This window comes from Pseudophryne corroboree, chromosome 4, assembly GCF_028390025.1.
Source record: "Pseudophryne corroboree isolate aPseCor3 chromosome 4, aPseCor3.hap2, whole genome shotgun sequence".
Taxonomy (NCBI): domain Eukaryota; kingdom Metazoa; phylum Chordata; class Amphibia; order Anura; family Myobatrachidae; genus Pseudophryne; species Pseudophryne corroboree.
Window position 1 is genome coordinate 10,206,015 of NC_086447.1, and position 22,428 is coordinate 10,228,442.

Here is a 22,428-nt window from a genome sequence, read left to right on the forward strand (position 1 = left end):
CACACACACACTAATAACACAGTATCTCCAGCCCTCTCCTCATACAGCACATACAGGAAACACGTATATAATCCCAGCACTGTGGGGTAATAGTATATATCTCTGGTGCACTTCCATTCAGCAACACACGTTATAGCAGAGGTGTACCACACAGAGACCTGTAACTGCATACACTGACAGTGAGTATACACACACACTAATCACACAGTATCTCCAGCCTCTCCTCATACAGAACATACAAGGAAACACGTATAGAATCCCAGCACTATAGGGTAATAGTATAAATCTCTGGTGCACTTCCATTCAGCAACACACGTTATAGCAGAGGTGTACCACACAGAGACCTGTAACTGCATACACTGACAGTGAGTATACATACACACTAATAACACAGTATCTCCAGCCCTCTCCTCATACAGCACATACAGGAAACACGTATATAATCCCAGCACTGTGGGGTAATAGTATATATCTCTGGTGCACTTCCATTCAGCAACACACGTTATAGCAGAGGTGTACCACACAGAGACCTGTAACTGCATACACTGACAGTGAGTATACACACACACTAATAACACAGTATCTCCAGCCTCTCCTCATACAGAACATACAAGGAAACACGTATAGAATCCCAGCACTAAAGGGTAATAGTATAAATGTCTGGTGCACTTCCATTCAGCAACACATGTTATAGCAGAGGTGTACCACACAGAGACCTATAACTGCTGACACTGACAGTGAGTATACACACACACTAATAACACAGTATCTCCAGCCCTCTCCTCATACAGCACATACAGGAAACACGTATATAATCCCAGCACTGTGGGGTAATAGTATATATCTCTGGTGCACTTCCATTCAGCAACACATGTTATAGCAGAGGTGTACCACACAGTTACCTGTAACTGCATACACTGACAGTGAGTATACACACACACTAATATCACAGTATCTCCAGCCCTCTCCTCATACAGCACATACAGGAAACACGTATATAATCCCAGCACTGTGGGGTAATAGTATATATCTTTGGTACATTTCCATTCAGCAACACATATGTTATAGCAGGGGCGTACCACACAGATACCTGTAACTGCATACACTGACAGTGAGTATACACACACACACACTAATAACACAGTATCTCCAGCCCTCTCCTCATACAGAACATACAAGGAAACACATATAGAATCCCAGCACTATAGGGTAATAGTATAAATCTCTGGTGCACTTCCATTCAGCAACACACGTGTTATAGCAGAGGTGTACCACACAGAGACCTGTAACTGCATACACTGACAGAGAGTATACACACACACTAATAACACAGTATCTCCAGCCCTCTCCTCATACAGAACATACAGGGAAACACGTATAGAATCCCAGCACTGTGGGGTAATAGTATAAATGTCTGGTGCACTTCCATTCAGCAACACATGTTATAGCAGAGGTGTACCACACAGAGACCTGTAACTGCATACACTGACAGTGAGTATACACACACTAATAACACAGTATCTCCAGCCCTCTCCTCATACAGAACATACAGGGAAACACGTATAGAATCCCAGCACTGTGGGGTAATAGTATATATCTCTGGTGCACTTCCATTCAGCAACACACGTTATAGCAGAGGTGTACCACAAAGAGACCTGTAACTGCATACACTGACAGTGAGTATACATACACACTAATAACACAGTATCTCCAGCCCTCTCCTCATACAGAACATACATGGAAACACGTATAGAATCCCAGCACTGTGGGGTAATAGTATAAATGTCTGGTGCACTTCCATTCAGCAACACATGTTATAGCAGAGGTGTACCACACAGAGACCTGTAACTGCATACACTGACAGTGAATATACATACACACTAATAACACAGTATCTCCAGCCCTCTCCTCATACAGAACATACAAGGAAACACGTAAAGAATCCCAGCACTATAGGGTAATAGTATAAATCTCTGGTATACTTCCATTCAGCAACACATGTTATAGCAGAGGTGTACCACACAGAGACCTATAACTGCTGACACTGACAGTGCGTGTACACACACACTAATAACACAGTATCTCCAGCCCTCTCCTCATACAGAACATACAAGGAAACACGTATAGAATCCCAGCACTGTGGGGTAATAGTATATATCTCTGGTGCACTTCCATTCAGCAACACATATGTTATAGCAGAGGCGTACCACACAGAGACCTGTAACTGCATACACTGACAGAGAGTATACACACACACTAATAACACAGTATCTCCAGCCCTCTCCTCATACAGAACATACAAGGAAACACGTATAGAATCCCAGCACTGTGGGGTAATAGTATATATCTCTGGTACACTTCCATTCAGCAACACATGTTATAGCAGAGGTGTACCACACAGAGACCTGTAACTGCATAAACTGACAGTGAGTATACACAGACACTAATAACACAGTATCTCCAGCCCTCTCCTCATACAGAACATACAAGGAAACACATATAGAATCCCAGCACTATAGGGTAATAGTATAAATCTCTGGTGCACTTCCATTCAGCAACACACGTGTTATAGCAGAGGTGTACCACACAGAGACCTGTAACTGCATACACTGACAGAGTATACACACACACTAATAACACAGTATCTCCAGCCCTCTCCTCATACAGAACATACAAGGAAACACGTATAGAATCCCAGCACTGTGGGGTAATAGTATAAATGTCTGGTGCACTTCCATTCAGCAACACATGTTATAGCAGAGGTGTGCCACACAGAGACCTAAACTGCTGACACCGACAGTGAGTATACACACACACACTAATAACACAGTATCTCCAGCCCTCTCCTCATACAGAACATACAAGGAAACACATATAGAATCCCAGCACTGTGGGGTAATAGTATAAATCTCTGGTGCACTTCCATTCAGCAACACACATGTTATAGCAGAGGTGTACCACACAGAGACCTGTAACTGCATACACTGACAGTGAGTATACACACACACACACACACACTAATAACACAGTATCTCCAGCCCTCTCCTCATACAGAACATACAGGGAAACACGTATAGAATCCCAGCACTGTGGGGTAATAGTATATATCTCTGGTGCACTTCCATTCAGCAACACATGTTATAGCAGAGGTGTACCACACAGAGACCTGTAACTGTATACACTGACAGTGAGTATACACAGACACTAATAACACAGTATCTCCAGCCTCTCCTTATACAGAACATACAGGGAAACACGTATAGAATCCCAGCACTATAGGGTAATAGTATATATCTCTGGTACACTTCCATTCAGCAACACACGTTATAGCAGAGGTGTACCACACAGAGACCTGTAACTGCATACACTGACAGTGAGTATACACACACACACACACTAATAACACAGTATCTCCAGCCCTCTCCTCATACAGAACATACAAAGAAACACGTATAGAATCCCAGCACTGTGGGGTAATAGTATAAATCTCTGGTGCACTTCCATTCAGCAACACATGTTATAGCAGAGGTGTACCACACAGAGACCTATAACTGCTGACACTGACAGTGCGTATACACACTCACTAATAACACAGTATCTCCAGCCCTCTCCTCATACAGCACATACAGGAAACACGTATATAATCCCAGCACTGTGGGGTAATAGTATATATCTCTGGTGCACTTCAATTCAGCAACACACGTAATAGCAGAGGTGTACCACACAGAGACCTGTAACTGCATCTACTGACAGAGAGTATACATACACACTAATAACACAGTATCTCCAGCCCTCTACTCATACAGAACATACAAGGAAACATGTATAGAATCCCAGCACTGTGGGGTAATAGTATAAATCTCTGGTGCACTTCCATTCAGCAACACATGTTATAGCAGAGGTGTACCACACAGAGACCTATAACTGCTGACACTGACAGTGAGTATACACACACACACACTAATAACACAGTATCTCCAGCCCTCTCCTCATACAGAACATACAAGGAAACACGTATAGAATACCAGCACTGTGGGGTAATAGTATATATCTCTGGTGCACTTCCATTCAGCAACACATGTTATAGCAGAGGTGTACCACACAGAGACCTGTAACTGCATACACTGACAGTGAGTATACATACACACTAATAACACAGTATCTCCAGCCCTCTCCTCATACAGAACATACATAGAAACACGTATAGAATCCCAGCACTGTGGGGTAATAGTATATATCTCTGGTGCACTTCCATTCAGCAACACACGTTATAGCAGAGGTGTACCACACAGAGACCTGTAACTGCATACACTGACAGTGAGTATACATACACACTAATAACACAGTATCTCCAGCCCTCTTCTCATACAGAACATACAGGAAACACGTATAGAATCCCAGCACTATAGGGTAATAGTATATATCTCTGGTGCACTTCCATTCAGCAACACACGTTATAGCAGAGGTGTACCACACAGAGACCTGTAACTGCATACACTGACAGTAAGTATACACACACACTAATAACACAGTATCTCCAGCCCGCTCCTCATACAAAACATACAAGGAAACACGTATAGAATCCCAGCACTGTGGGGTAATAGTATATATCTCTGGTACACTTCCATTCAGCAACACACGTTATAGCAGAGGTGTACCACACAGAGACCTGTAACTGCATACACTGACAGTAAGTATACACACACACTAATAACACAGTATCTCCAGCCCTCTCCTCATACAGAACATACAAGGAAACACGTATAGAATCCCAGCACTGTGGGGTAATAGTATATATCTCTGGTACACTTCCATTCAGCAACACATATGTTATAGCAGAGGCGTACCACACAGAGACCTGTAACTGCATACACTGACAGTGAGTATACACACACACTAATAACACAGTATCTCCAGCCCTCTCCTCATACAGAACATACTAGGAAACACGTATAGAATCCCAGCACTGTGGGGTAATACTATATATCTCTGGTACACTTCCATTCAGCAACACATATGTTATAGCAGAGGCGTACCACACAGAGACCTGTAACTGCATACACTGACAGTGAGTATACACACACACTAATAACACAGTATCTCCAGCCCTCTCCTCATACAGAACATACAAGGAAACACGTATAGAATCCCAGCACTGTGGGGTAATACTATATATCTCTGGTACACTTCCATTCAGCAACACATATGTTATAGCAGAGGCGTACCACACAGAGACCTGTAACTGCATACACTGACAGTGAGCATACACACACACTAATAACACAGTATCTCCAGCCCTCTCCTCATACAGAACATACAAGGAAACACGTATAGAATCCCAGCACTGTGGGTTAATAGTATATATCTCTGGTGCACTTCCATTCAGCAACACATTTTATAGCAGAGGTGTACCACACAGAGACCTGTAACTGCATACACTGACAGTGAGTATACACACACACTAATCACACAGTATCTCCAGCCTCTCCTCATACAGAACATACAAGGAAACACGTATAGAATCCCAGCACTATAGGGTAATAGTATAAATCTCTGGTGCACTTCCATTCAGCAACACACGTTATAGCAGAGGTGTACCACACAGTGATCTGTAACTGCTGACACTGACAGTGAGTATACACACACACTAATAACACAGTATATCCAGCCTCTCCTCATACAGAACATACAAGGAAACACGTATAGAATCCCAGCACTGTGGGGTAATAGTATATATCTCTGGTGCACTTCCATTCAGCAACACACGTTATAGCAGAGGTGTACCACACAGAGACCTGTAACTGCATACACTGACAGTGAGTATACACACACACTAATAACACAGTATCGTCAGCCTCTCCTCATACAGAACATACAAGGAAACACGTATAGAATCCCAGCACTGTGGGGTAATAGTATATATCTCTGGTACACTTCCATTCAGCAACACATATGTTATAGCTGAGGTGTATCACACAGAGACCTGTAACTGCATACACTGACAGTGAGTATACATACACACACTAATAACACAGTATCTCCAGCCCTCTCCTCATACAGAACATACAAGGAAACACGTATAGAATCCCAGCACTGTGGGGTAATAGTATATCTATCTGGTGCACTTCCATTCAGCAACACATGTTATAGCAGAGGTGTACCACACAGAGATCTGTAACTGCATACACTGACAGTGAGTATACACACACACTAATAACACAGTATCTCCAGCCTCTCCTCATACAGAACATACAAGGAAACACGTATAGAATCCCAGCACTGTGGGGTAATAGTATATATCTCTGGTACACTTCCATTCAGCAACACATATGTTATAGCAGAGGTGTATCACACAGAGACCTGTAACTGCATACACTGACAGTGAGTATACATACACACACTAATAACACAGTATCTCCAGCCCTCTCCTCATACAGAACATACAAGGAAACACGTATAGAATCCCAGCACTATAGGGTAATAGTATAAATCTCTGGTGCACTTCCATTCAGCAACACACGTTATAGCAGAGGTGTACCACACAGAGATCTGTAACTGCTGACACTGACAGTGAGTATACACACACACTAATAACACAGTATATCCAGCCTCTCCTCATACAGAACATACAAGGAAACATGTATAGAATCCCAGCACTGTGGGGTAATACTATATATCTCTGGTACACTTCCATTCAGCAACACATTGTCACAACTGAGGGCCTGAGCTGACGGGAGGCAGCCTCAGTTGTAGGGGCTGAGATGTACCGGAACCTGGGAGGTTGTATCAGACCCCTGGACATGTAAGTAACATGAATAATAACTGCCCGAAGGCGTGACCACGACAACTTAGATAAAAGTCAATGATGTTTATTATGACAACTCCGCATCACAGCAGCAATAAAGAAAACGTAAAAGTCAGCAAAGAATAAATACAGTTCCTGAGTACTACAGCATGGCAGGAGCCACAGGGCACTGGTAGTGTGAGATAGTTCTTATGATCTTCTAGATGGAAAGTCCTTACCAGGCCCGGCTGTAGCAATGGAGATAACCCAGGATTGTACCAGCTGGTGTTCCAGGAAGAGCTGGGTTGCTGAAGGTAAAACAGCTGCTGTGGATACTGGCTGGAACCAGACTGTTGTTAGCACGGAGTGGATACTGGCTGGAACCAGTTAAATAATAAATGAACTTTGGGAGCGATGAAATGTGAACTGAAATGTAGAACTTGAGAGCGGAGAAATAATAATTCCGGTGGAGAGTGGTAAAGTGTAGAAAGGACACCGGCCCTTTAAGGGAAGCTGTATTCTGCTGGAAGCTGAGGCTGGAAGCAGGTAGTGTTGTAGCTGGAAACAGATGAATCCACAATGGATTGGAGAGTCAGGCTACACCGCAGGTGGAATGCTGGTGCGGGTCTCTATGGTGGAAGTCTTGAGACAGGAGCTGGAACCTGGAAGACAATCATAGAAGAGAGACAAACAGGAACTAGGTTTGACAACCAAAGCACTGACGTCTTCCTTGCTCAGGCACAGCTTACTTATACCTGCAGCAAGGAAGGGGTTGGCTAGGCAATTATGCAAATCAACAATACAAACAGCAGATTGGTGGAAATGATCAGATGACAGAATCCAAGATGGCTGCGCCCATGCAGACACTTGGAGGGAAGTTTGGTTTGTAATCCATGTGGTCTGGGAAACAGTAATGGCGGCGCCGGCCAGCGGAGACAGGAAACGCCAGGCTGATAGATGCACATTTAACCACGCGGGCACAGCGGAGGCCGCGGCTGATGAAAACACCACTCTGACACTCTGCATGTGGAAACTCAGGAACAGCGGAATCTGTCCTGGAACGCTGAGCCCGCCTTAGGAGGCATCTGAAGGGTAAGTAATGGCGTCCAGATACCCGGATCGTGACACACATGTTATAGCAGAGGTGTACCACACAGAGACCTGTAACTGCATACACTGACAGTGAGTATACACAGACACTAATAACACAGTATCTCCAGCCCTCTCCTCATACAGAACATACAAGGAAACACGTATAGAATCCCAGCACTATAGGGTAATAGTATAAATGTCTGGTGCACTTCCATTCAGCAACACATGTTATAGCAGAGGTGTACCACACAGAGACCTGTAACTGCATACACTGACAGTGAGTATACACACACACACACACACACACACACACTAATAACACAGTATCTCCAGCCCTCTCCTCATACAGAACATACAAGGAAACACGTATAGAATCCCAGCACTATAGGGTAATAGTATAAATGTCTGGTGCACTTCCATTCAGCAACACATGTTATAGCAGAGGTGTACCACACAGAGACCTATAACCACTGACAGTGAGTATACACACACACTAATAACACAGTATCTCCAGCCCTCTCCTCATACAGCACATACAGGAAACACGTATATAATCCCAGCACTGTGGGGTAATAGTATATATCTCTGGTGCACTTCCATTCAGCAACACACGTTATAGCAGAGGTGTACCACACAGAGACCTGTAACTGCATACACTGACAGTGAGTATACACACACACTAATAACACAGTATCTCCAGCCACTCCTCATACAGAACATGCAAGGAAACACGTATAGAATCCCAGCACTATAGGGTAATAGTATAAATCTCTGGTGCACTTCCATTCAGCAACACATGTTATAGCAGAGGTGTACCACACAGAGACCTGTAACTGTATACACTGACAGTGAGTATACACACACACTAATAACACAGTATCTCCAGCCCTCTCCTCATACAGAACATACAAGGAAACACGTATAGAATCCCAGCACTGTGGGGTAATAGTATATATCTCTGGCACACTTCCATTCGGCAACACATATGTTATAGCAGAGGCGTACCACACAGAGACCTGTAACTGCATACACTGACAGAGAGTATACACACACACTAATAACACAGTATATCCAGCCCTCTCCTCATACAGAACATACAAGGAAACACGTATAGAATCCCAGCACTGTGGGGTAATAGTATATATCTCTGGTGCACTTCCATTCAGCAACACATGTTATAGCAGAGGTGTACCACACAGAGACCTGTAACTGCATACACTGACAGTGAGTATACACAGACACTAATAACACAGTATCTCCAGCCCTCTCCTCATACAGAACATACAGGGAAACACGTATAGAATCCCAGCACTGTGGGGTAATAGTATATCTATCTGGTGCACGTCCATTCAGCAACACATGTTATAGCAGAGGTGTACCACACAGTTACCTGTAACTGCATACACTGACAGTGAGTATACACGCACACTAATATCACAGTATCTCCAGCCCTCTCCTCATACAGCACATACAAGGAAACACATATAGAATCCCAGCACTATAGGGTAATAGTATAAATCTCTGGTGCACTTCCATTCAGCAACACACGTGTTATAGCAGAGGTGTAACACACAGAGACCTAAACTGCTGACACTGACAGTGAGTATACACACACACTAATAACACAGTATCTCCAGCCCTCTCCTCATACAGAACATACAAGGAAACACGTATAGAATCCCAGCACTGTGGGGTAATAGTATAAATCTCTGGTGCACTTCCATTCAGCAACACACATGTTATAGCAGAGGTGTACCACACAGAGACCTGTAACTGCATACACTGACAGTGAGTATACACACACACTAATAACACAGTATCTCCAGCCCTCTCCTCATACAGAACATACAAGGAAACACGTATAGAATCCCAGCACTGTGGGGTAATAGTATATCTCTCTGGTGCACTTCCATTCAACAACACATGTTATAGTAGAGGTGTACCACACAGAGACGTGTAACTGCATACACTGACAGTGAGTATACACACACACTAATAACACAGTATCTCCAGCCCTCTCCTCATACAGAACATACATGGAAACACGTATAGAATCCCAGCACTGTGGGGTAATAGTATATATCTCTGGTGCACTTCCATTCAGCAACACATGTTATAGCAGAGGTGTACCACACAGAGACCTGTAACTGCATACACTGACAGTGAGTATACATACACACTAATAACACAGTATCTCCAGCCCTCTCCTCATACAGAACATACATGGAAACACGTATAGAATCCCAGCACTGTGGGGTAATAGTATAAATCTCTGGTGCTCTTCCATTCAGCAACACATGTTATAGCAGAGGTGTACCACACAGAGACCTGTAACTGCATACACTGACAGTGAGTATACACACACACACACACACACACACACACACACACACACTAATAACACAGTATCTCCAGCCCTCTCCTCATACAGAACATACAAGGAAACACGTATAGAATCCCAGCACTGTGGGGTAACAGTATATATCTCTGGTACACTTTCATTCAGCAACACATGTTATAGCAGATGCGTACCACACAGAGACCTGTAACTGCATACACTGACAGTGAGTATACACACACTAATAACACAGTATCTCCAGCCCTCTCCTCATACAGAACATACAAGGAACCACGTATAGAATCCCAGCACTGTGGGGTAATAGTATATATCTCTGGTGCATTTCCATTCAGCAACACATGTTATAGCAGAGGTGTACCACACAGAGACCTGTACCTGCATACACTGACATTGAGTATACACACACACTAATAACACAGTATCTCCAGCCCTCTCCTCATACAGAACATACAAGGAAACACGTATAGATTCCCAGCACTATAGGGTAATAGTATAAATGTCTGGTGCACTTCCATTCAGCAACACATGTTATAGCAGAGGTGTACCACACAGAGACCTATAACTGCTGACACTGACAGTGAGTATACACACACACTAATAACACAGTATCTCCAGCCCTCTCCTCATACAGAACATACGAGGAAACACGTATAGAATCCCAGCACTGTGGGGTAATAGTATATATCTCTGGTACACTTCCATTCAGCAACACATATGTTATAGCAGAGGTGTACCACACAGAGACCTGTAACTGCATACACTGACAGTGAGTATACACACACACACACACACACACACACACACACACACTAATAACACAGTATCTCCAGCCCTCTCCTCATACAGAACATACAAGGAAACACGTATAGAATCCCAGCACTATAGGGTAATAGTATAAATGTCTGGTGCACTTCCATTCAGCAACACATGTTATAGCAGAGGTGTACCACACAGAGACCTATAACTGCTGACACTGACAGTGAGTATACACACACACAAATAACACAGTATCTCCAGCCCTCTCCTCATACAGCACATACAAGGAAACACGTATATAATCCCAGCACTGTGGGGTAATAGTATATATCTCTGGTGCACTTCCATTCAGCAACACACGTTATAGCAGAGGTGTACCACACAGAGACCTGTAACTGCATACACTGACAGTGAGTATACACACACACTAATAACACAGTATCTCCAGCCTCTCCTCATACAGAACATACAAGGAAACACGTATAGAATCCCAGCACTATAGGGTAATAGTATAAATCTCTGGTGCACTTCCATTCAGCAACACATGTTATAGCAGAGGTGTACCACACAGAGACCTGTAACTGCATACACTGACAGTGAGAATACACACACACTAATAACACAGTATCTACAGCCCTCTCCTCATACAGAACATACAAGGAAACACGTATAGAATCCCAGCACTGTGGGGTAATAGTATATATCTCTGGTACACTTCCATTCGGCAACACATATGTTATAGCAGAGGCGTACCACACAGAGACCTGTAACTGCATACACTGACAGAGAGTATACACACACACTAATAACACAGTATCTCCAGCCCTCTCCTCATACAGAACATACAAGGAAACACGTATAGAATCCCAGCACTGTGGGGTAATAGTATATATCTCTGGTGCACTTCCATTCAGCAACACATGTTATAGCAGAGGTGTACCACACAGAGACCTGTAACTGCATACACTGACAGTGAGTATACACACACACTAATATCACAGTATCTCCAGCCCTCTCCTCATACAGCACATACAAGGAAACACATATAGAATCCCAGCACTATAGGGTAATAGTATAAATCTCTGGTGCACTTCCATTCAGCAACACACGTGTTATAGCAGAGGTGTACCACACAGAGACCTAAACTGCTGACACTGACAGTGAGTATACACACACACTAATAACACAGTATCTCCAGCCCTCTCCTCATACAGAACATACAAGGAAACACGAATAGAATCCCAGCACTGTGGGGTAATAGTATAAATCTCTGGTGCACTTCCATTCAGCAACACACATGTTATAGCAGAGGTGTACCACACAGATACCTGTAACTGCATACACTGACAGTGAGTATACACACACACACTAATAACACAGTATCTCCAGCCCTCTCCTCATACAGAACATACAGGAAACACGTATAGAATCCCAGCACTGTGGGGTAATAGTATATATCTCTGGTGCACTTCCATTCAGCAACACACGTTATAGCAGAGGTGTACCACACAGAGACCTGTAACTGCATACACTGACAGTGAGTATACACACACACTAATAACACAGTATCTCCAGCCACTCCTCATACAGAACATACAAGGAAACACGTATAGAATCCCAGCACTATAGGGTAATAGTATAAATCTCTGGTGCACTTCCATTCAGCAACACATGTTATAGCAGAGGTGTACCACACAGAGACCTGTAACTGCATACACTGACAGTGAGTATACACACACACTAATAACACAGTATCTACAGCCCTCTCCTCATACAGAACATACAAGGAAACACGTATAGAATCCCAGCACTGTGGGGTAATAGTATATATCTCTGGCACACTTCCATTCGGCAACACATATGTTATAGCAGAGGCGTACCACACAGAGACCTGTAACTGCATACACTGACAGAGAGTATACACACACACTAATAACACAGTATATCCAGCCCTCTCCTCATACAGAACATACAAGGAAACACGTATAGAATCCCAGCACAGTGGGGTAATAGTATATATCTCTGGTGCACTTCCATTCAGCAACACATGTTATAGCAGAGGTGTACCACACAGAGACCTGTAACTGCATACACTGACAGTGAGTATACACAGACACTAATAACACAGTATCTCCAGCCCTCTCCTCATACAGAACATACAGGGAAACATGTATAGAATCCCAGCACTCTGGGGTAATAGTATATCTATCTGGTGCACGTCCATTCAGCAACACATGTTATAGCAGAGGTGTACCACACAGTTACCTGTAACTGCATACACTGACAGTGAGTATACACACACACTAATATCACAGTATCTCCAGCCCTCTCCTCATACAGCACATACAAGGAAACACATATAGAATCCCAGCACTATAGGGTAATAGTATAAATCTCTGGTGCACTTCCATTCAGCAACACACGTGTTATAGCAGAGGTGTACCACACAGAGACCTGTAACTGCATACACTGACAGTGAGTATACATACACACTAATAACACAGTATCTCCAGCCCTCTCCTCATACAGAACATACAAGGAAACACGTAAAGAATCCCAGCACTGTGGGGTAATAGTATAAATCTCTGGTGCACTTCCATTCAGCAACACACATGTTATAGCAGAGGTGTACCACACAGAGACCTGTAACTGCATACACTGACAGTGAGTATACACACACACTAATAACACAGTATCTCCAGCCCTCTCCTCATACAGAACATACAAGGAAACACGTATAGAATCCCAGCACTGTGGGGTAATAGTATATCTCTCTGGTGCACTTCCATTCAACAACACATGTTATAGTAGAGGTGTACCACACAGAGACGTGTAACTGCATACACTGACAGTGAGTATACACACACACTAATAACACAGTATCTCCAGCCCTCTCCTCATACAGAACATACAAGGAAACACGTATAGAATCCCAGCACTGTGGGGTAATAGTATATATCTCTGGTGCACTTCCATTCAGCAACACATGTTATAGCAGAGGTGTACCACACAGAGACCTGTAACTGCATACACTGACAGTGAGTATACATACACACTAATAACACAGTATCTCCAGCCCTCTCCTCATACAGAACATACATGGAAACACGTATAGAATCCCAGCACTGTGGGGTAATAGTATAAATCTCTGGTGCTCTTCCATTCAGCAACACATGTTATAGCAGAGGTGTACCACACAGAGACCTGTAACTGCATACACTGACAGTGAGTATACATACACACTAATAACACAGTATCTCCAGCCCTCTCCTCATACAGCACATACATGGAAACACGTATAGAATCCCAGCACTGTGGGGTAATAGTATAAATCTCTGGTGCTCTTCCATTCAGCAACACATGTTATAGCAGAGGTGTACCACACAGAGACCTGTAACTGCATACACTGACAGTGAGTATACACACACACTAATAACACAGTATCTCCAGCCCTCTCCTCATACAGAACATACAAGGAAACACGTATAGAATCCCAGCACTGTGGGGTAATAGTATAAATCTCTGGTGCACTTCCATTCAGCAACACATGTTATAGCAGTGGTGTACCACACAGAGACCTATAACTGCTGACACTGACAGTGAGTATACACACACACTAATAACACAGTATCTCCAGCCCTCTCCTCATACAGCACATACAGGAAACACGTATAGAATCCCAGCACTGTGGGGTAATAGTATATATCTCTGGTGCACTTTCATTCAGCAACACATGTTATAGCAGATGCGTACCACACAGAGACCTGTAACTGCATACACTGACATTGAGTATACACACACACTAATAACACAGTATCTCCAGCCCTCTCCTCATACAGAACATACAAGGAAACACGTATAGAATCCCAGCACTGTGGGGTAACAGTATATATCTCTGGTACACTTTCATTCAGCAACACATGTTATAGCAGATGCGTACCACACAGAGACCTGTAACTGCATACACTGACAGTGAGTATACACACACTAATAACACAGTATCTCCAGCCCTCTCCTCATACAGAACATACAAGGAACCACGTATAGAATCCCAGCACTGTGGGGTAATAGTATATATCTCTGGTGCATTTCCATTCAGCAACACATGTTATAGCAGAGGTGTACCACACAGAGACCTGTACCTGCATACACTGACATTGAGTATACACACACACTAATAACACAGTATCTCCAGCCCTCTCCTCATACAGAACATACAAGGAAACACGTATAGATTCCCAGCACTATAGGGTAATAGTATAAATGTCTGGTGCACTTCCATTCAGCAACACATGTTATAGCAGAGGTGTACCACACAGAGACCTATAACTGCTGACACTGACAGTGAGTATACACACACACTAATAACACAGTATCTCCAGCCCTCTCCTCATACAGAACATACGAGGAAACACGTATAGAATCCCTGCACTGTGGGGTAATAGTATATATCTCTGGTACACTTCCATTCAGCAACACATATGTTATAGCAGAGGTGTACCACACAGAGACCTGTAACTGCATACACTGACAGTGAGTATACACACACACACACACACACACACACACACACACACACACTAATAACACAGTATCTCCAGCCCTCTCCTCATACAGAACATACAAGGAAACACGTATAGAATCCCTGCACTATAGGGTAATAGTATAAATGTCTGGTGCACTTCCATTCAGCAACACATGTTATAGCAGAGGTGTACCACACAGAGACCTATAACTGCTGACACTGACAGTGAGTATACACACACACAAATAACACAGTATCTCCAGCCCTCTCCTCATACAGCACATACAGGAAACACGTATATAATCCCAGCACTGTGGGGTAATAGTATATATCTCTGGTGCACTTCCATTCAGCAACACACGTTATAGCAGAGGTGTACCACACAGAGACCTGTAACTGCATACACTGACAGTGAGTATACACACACACTAATAACACAGTATCTCCAGCCTCTCCTCATACAGAACATACAAGGAAACACGTATAGAATCCCAGCACTATAGGGTAATAGTATAAATCTCTGGTGCACTTCCATTCAGCAACACATGTTATAGCAGAGGTGTACCACACAGAGACCTGTAACTGCATACACTGACAGTGAGTATACACACACACTAATAACACAGTATCTACAGCCCTCTCCTCATACAGAACATACAAGGAAACACGTATAGAATCCCAGCACTGTGGGGTAATAGTATATATCTCTGGTACACTTCCATTCGGCAACACATATGTTATAGCAGAGGCGTACCACACAGAGACCTGTAACTGCATACACTGACAGAGAGTATACACACACACTAATAACACAGTATCTCCAGCCCTCTCCTCATACAGAACATACAAGGAAACACGTATAGAATCCCAGCACTGTGGGGTAATAGTATATATATCTCTGGTGCACTTCCATTCAGCAACACATGTTATAGCAGAGGTGTACCACACAGAGACCTGTAACTGCATACACTGACAGTGAGTATACACAGACACTAATAACACAGTATCTCCAGCCCTCTCCTCATACAGAACATACAGGGAAACACGTATAGAATCCCAGCACTGTGGGGTAATAGTATATCTATCTGGTGCACGTCCATTCAGCAACACGTTATAGCAGAGGTGTACCACACAGTTACCTGTAACTGCATACACTGACAGTGAGTATACACACACACTAATATCACAGTATCTCCAGCCCTCTCCTCATACAGCACATACAAGGAAACACATATAGAATCCCAGCACTATAGGGTAATAGTATAAATCTCTGGTGCACTTCCATTCAGCAACACACGTGTTATAGCAGAGGTGTACCACACAGAGACCTAAACTGCTGACACTGACAGTGAGTATACACACACACTAATAACACAGTATCTCCAGCCCTCTCCTCATACAGAACATACAAGGAAACACGTCTAGAATCCCTGCACTGTGGGGTAATAGTATAAATCTCTGGTGCACTTCCATTCAGCAACACACATGTTATAGCAGAGGTGTACCACACAGATACCTGTAACTGCATACACTGACAGTGAGTATACACACACACACTAATAACACAGTATCTCCAGCCCTCTCCTCATACAGAACATACAGGGAAACACGTATAGAATCCCAGCACTGTGGGGTAATAGTATATATCTCTGGTGCACTTCCATTCAGCAACACATGTTATAGCAGAGGTGTACCACACAGAGACCTGTAACTGCATACACTGACAGTGAGTATACACACACACTAATAACACAGTATCTCCAGCCCTCTCCTCATACAGAACATACAAGGAAACACGTATAGAATCCCAGCACTGTGGGGTAATAGTATATCTCTCTGGTGCACTTCCATTCAACAACACATGTTATAGTAGAGGTGTACCACACAGAGACGTGTAACTGCATACACTGACAGTGAGTATACACACACACTAATAACACAGTATCTCCAGCCCTCTCCTCATACAGAACATACATGGAAACACGTATAGAATCCCAGCACTGTGGAGTAATAGTATAAATCTCTGGTGCTCTTCCATTCAGCAACACATGTTATAGCAGAGGTGTACCACACAGAGACCTGTAACTGCATACACTGACAGCGAGTATACATACACACTAATAACACAGTATCTCCAGCCCTCTCCTCATACAGCACATACATGGAAACACGTATAGAATCCCAGCACTGTGGGGTAATAGTATAAATCTCTGGTGCTCTTCCATTCAGCAACACATGTTATAGCAGAGGTGTACCACACAGAGACCTGTAACTGCATACACTGACAGTGAGTATACACACACACTAATAACACAGTATCTCCAGCCCTCTCCTCATACAGAACATACAAGGAAACACGTATAGAATCCCAGCACTGTGGGGTAATAGTATAAATCTCTGGTGCACTTCCATTCAGCAACACATGTTAGAGCAGAGGTGTACCACACAGAGACCTATAACTGCTGACACTGACAGTGAGTATACACACACACTAATAACACAGTATCTCCAGCCCTCTCCTCATACAGCACATACAGGAAACACGTATAGAATCCCAGCACTGTGGGGTAATAGTATAAATCTCTGGTGCACTTTCATTCAGCAACACATGTTATAGCAGATGCGTACCACACAGAGACCTGTAACTGCATACACTGACATTGAGTATACACACACACTAATAACACAGTATCTCCAGCCCTCTCCTCATACAGAACATACAAGGAAACACGTATAGAATCCCAGCACTGTGGGGTAACAGTATATATCTCTGGTACACTTTCATTCAGCAACACATGTTATAGCAGATGCGTACCACACAGAGACCTGTAACTGCATACACTGACATTGAGTATACACACACTAATAACACAGTATCTCCAGCCCTCTCCTCATACAGAACATACAAGGAACCACGTATAGAATCCCAGCACTGTGGGGTAATAGTATATATCTCTGGTGCATTTCCATTCAGCAACACATGTTATAGCAGAGGTGTACCACACAGAGACCTGTACCTGCATACACTGACATTGAGTATACACACGCACTAATAACACAGTATCTCCAGCCCTCTCCTCATACAGAACATACAAGGAAACACGTATAGAATCCCAGCACTATAGGGTAATAGTATAAATGTCTGGTGCACTTCCATTCAGCAACACATGTTATAGCAGAGGTGTACCACACAGAGACCTATAACTGCTGACACTGACAGTGAGTATACACTCACACTAATAACACAGTATCTCCAGCCCTCTTTTCATACAGCACATACAGGAAACACGTATATAATCCCAGCACTGTGGGGTAATAGTATATATCTCTGGTGCACTTCAATTCAGCAACACACGTTATAGCAGAGTTGTACCACACAGAGACCTGTAACTGCATACACTGACAGTGAGTATACACACACACTAATAACACAGTATCTCCAGCCTCTCCTCATACAGAACATACAAGGAAACACGTATAGAATCCCAGCACTGTGGGGTAATAGTATATATCTCTGGTACACTTCCATTCAGCAACACATATGTTATAGCAGAGGCGTACCACACAGAAACCTGTAACTGCATACACTGACAGAGAGTATACACACACACTAATAACACAGTATATCCAGCCCTCTCCTCATACAGAACATACAAGGAAACACGTATAGAATCCCAGCACTGTGGGGTAATAGTATATATCTCTGGTGCACTTCCATTCAGCAACACATGTTATAGCAGAGGTGTACCACACAGAGACCTGTAACTGCATACACTGACAGTGAGTATACACAGACACTAATAACACAGTATCTCCAGCCCTCTCCTCATACAGAACATACAGGGAAACACATATAGAATCCCAGCACTGTGGGGTAATAGTATATCTATCTGGTGCACTTCCATTCAGCAACACATGTTATAGCAGAGGTGTACCACACAGAGACCTATCACTGCTGACACTGACAGTGAGTATACACACACACACTAATAACACAGTATCTCCAGCCCTCTCCTCATACAGCACATACAGGAAACACGTATATAATCCCAGCACTGTGGGGTAATAGTATATATCTCTGGTGCACTTCAATTCAGCAACACACGTTATAGCAGAGGTGTACCACACAGAGACCTGTAACTGCATACACTGACAGTGAGTATACACACACACTAATAACACAGTATCTCCAGCCCTCTCCTCATACAGAACATACAAGGAAACATGTATAGATTCCCAGCACTGTGGGGTAATAGTATAAATCTCTGGTGCACTTCCATTCAGCAACACATGTTATAGCAGAGGTGTACCACACAGAGACCTGTAACTGCATACACTGACATTGAGTATACACAGACACTAATAACACAGTATCTCCAGCCCTCTCCTCATACAGAACATACAGGGAAACACGTATAGAATCCGAGCACTGTGGGGTAATAGTATATCTATCTGGTGCACGTCCATTCAGCAACACATGTTATAGCAGAGGTGTACCACACAGTTACCTGTAACTGCATACACTGACAGTGAGTATACACACACACTAATATCACAGTATCTCCAGCCCTCTCCTCATACAGAACATACAAGGAAACACATATAGAATCCCAGCACTATAGGGTAATAGTATAAATCTCTGGTGCACTTCCATTCAGCAACACACGTGTTATAGCAGAGGTGTACCACACAGAGACCTAAACTGCTGACACTGACAGTGAGTATACACACACACTAATAACACAGTATCTCCAGCCCTCTCCTCATACAGAACATACAAGGAAACACGTCTAGAATCCCTGCACTGTGGGGTAATAGTATAAATCTCTGGTGCACTTCCATTCAGCAACACACATGTTATAGCAGAGGTGTACCACACAGATACCTGTAACTGCATACACTGACAGTGAGTATACACACACACTAATAACACAGTATCTCCAGCCCTCTCCTCATACAGAACATACAGGGAAACACGTATAGAATCCCAGCACTGTGGGGTAATAGTATATATCTCTGGTGCACTTCCATTCAGCAACACATGTTATAGCAGAGGTGTACCACACAGAGACCTGTAACTGCATACACTGACAGTGAGTATACACACACACTAATAACACAGTATCTCCAGCCCTCTCCTCATACAGAACATACAAGGAAACACGTATAGAATTTCAGCACTGTGGGGTAATAGTATATCTCTCTGGTGCACTTCCATTCAACAACACATGTTATAGTAGAGGTGTACCACACAGAGACGTGTAACTGCATACACTGACAGTGAGTATACACACACACTAATAACACAGTATCTCCAGCCCTCTCCTCATACAGAACATACATGGAAACACGTATAGAATCCCAGCACTGTGGGGTAATAGTATATATCTCTGGTGCACTTCCATTCAGCAACACATGTTATAGCAGAGGTGTACCACACAGAGACCTGTAACTGCATACACTAACAGTGAGTATACATACACACTAATAACACAGTATCTCCAGCCCTCTCCTCATACAGAACATACATGGAAACACGTATAGAATCCCAGCACTGTGGGGTAATAGTATAAATCTCTGGTGCTCTTCCATTCAGCAACACATGTTATAGCAGAGGGGTACCACACAGAGACCTGTAACTGCATACACTGACAGTGAGTATACATACACACTAATAACACAGTATCTCCAGCCCTCTCCTCATACAGCACATACATGGAAACACGTATAGAATCCCAGCACTGTGGGGTAATAGTATAAATCTCTGGTGCTCTTCCATTCAGCAACACATGTTATAGCAGAGGTGTACCACACAGAGACCTGTAACTGCATACACTGACAGTGAGTATACACACACACTAATAACACAGTATCTCCAGCCCTCTCCTCATACAGAACATACAAGGAAACACGTATAGAATCCCAGCACTGTGGGGTAATAGTATAAATCTCTGGTGCACTTCCATTCAGCAACACATGTTATAGCAGAGGTGTACCACACAGAGACCTATAACTGCTGACACTGACAGTGAGTATACACACACACTAATAACACAGTATCTCCAGCCCTCTCCTCATACAGAACATACGAGGAAACACGTATAGAATCCCAGCACTGTGGGGTAATAGTATATATCTCTGGTACACTTCCATTCAGCAACACATATGTTATAGCAGAGGTGTACCACACAGAGACCTGTAACTGCATACACTGACAGTGAGTATACACACACACTAATAACACAGTATCTCCAGCCCTCTCCTCATACAGCACATACAGGAAACACGTATAGAATCCCAGCACTGTGGGGTAATAGTATAAATCTCTGGTGCACTTTCATTCAGCAACACATGTTATAGCAGATGCGTACCACACAGAGACCTGTAACTGCATACACTGACATTGAGTATACACACACACTAATAACACAGTATCTCCAGCCCTCTCCTCATACAGAACATACAAGGAAACACGTATAGAATCCCAGCACTGTGGGGTAACAGTATATATCTCTGGTACACTTTCATTCAGCAACACATGTTATAGCAGATGCGTACCACACAGAGACCTGTAACTGCATACACTGACATTGAGTATACACACACTAATAACACAGTATCTCCAGCCCTCTCCTCATACAGAACATACAAGGAAACACGTATAGAATCCCAGCACTATAGGGTAATAGTATAAATGTCTGGTGCACTTCCATTCAGCAACACATGTTATAGCAGAGGTGTACCACACAGAGACCTATAACTGCTGACACTGACAGTGAGTATACACTCACACTAATAACACAGTATCTCCAGCCCTCTTTTCATACAGCACATACAGGAAACACGTATATAATCCCAGCACTGTGGGGTAATAGTATATATCTCTGGTACACTTCCATTCAGCAACACATA